The sequence below is a fragment of the Trichechus manatus genome, unplaced genomic scaffold, assembly GCF_000243295.1.
Source record: "Trichechus manatus latirostris isolate Lorelei unplaced genomic scaffold, TriManLat1.0 scaffold00222, whole genome shotgun sequence".
NCBI lineage: Eukaryota > Metazoa > Chordata > Mammalia > Sirenia > Trichechidae > Trichechus > Trichechus manatus.
In genome coordinates this window covers 3,650,287-3,651,235 of record NW_004444158.1, presented here as the reverse complement: position 1 = coordinate 3,651,235, position 949 = coordinate 3,650,287, and positions in this window count along the sequence as shown.

Genomic DNA, 949 nt, shown 5'->3' with positions numbered 1-949 from the left:
GCAACCACCAAAAGCTCATTACACAGAGAAGCAGGACCCAGGTTCCCACAAAAATAGTAAAACGCAGATCAAGGAGAGCTACCTTGGAACCCGGGCAGACTTTACTTCTAGATTTGTAAAGGGTTTGAAGGCATCAACGACACAGGACACAATTGTAATTTTTAAAATTAAAAAGGGGAGGAAATGAGTGAGATGGCAAGGCTAAAAGAGAGGACATGGCAGGCAGCAGACCACGTTTCCCCACCAGGCATGGCATCTGGAAACTTCCAGCTCAAGCAGATCCCCGTTTAAAAACAAGAATTACAACAGATGGTACTTCTGAACAGTCATGAGGGGTGTGTGTGTCTGCTTGTAGCGTATCTATTTTAAAATTCTGAAACACTTTGCTTGTAAAGAAATCCTATTATGAATCTTATTATAAATGGAAGAGTTTTTCTGTAATCAATGTTTATTCCACATTTTAATGTATCATCTGTTTATTTTCAAGATGAAGATTTATTTCATATCATCTTGTAGCTATGCAGGGGCTCTGAAGATGAGCATTGGAATGTTTATTTGTCTAAATCCCCCAACAACCTCTCCTAGAACAGGAACTGCATCTGTCTTATTCACCATTGTATCCCAAGCTCTTAGCACCTTGGTTTGTAGGCACTCAATAAATATTTGTGGGATTGAAAAATAAACGAGGTTTCGTTTCCAGGAAAGTTGGAGTGGCTAAATCAAACTGACCCTTCTACCAAGGACGATTAGAAAAGTTGGACTTTTTTTTAAGGGGAGGTACTGGACAGCAACAAGATTGTGAGGAATTACCAGGCAAGGGTCCCGAGGGCAAACCGAGGAAACAGAAGTAGAAAGAAAAGCAAGGCAGTGATTGTCATGAAAGTCAGGGTACTGGTTACGCTTGAGGGAGGAGGGCTTAGTGATCTGGAAGAAGCATGAGGGAGACTTT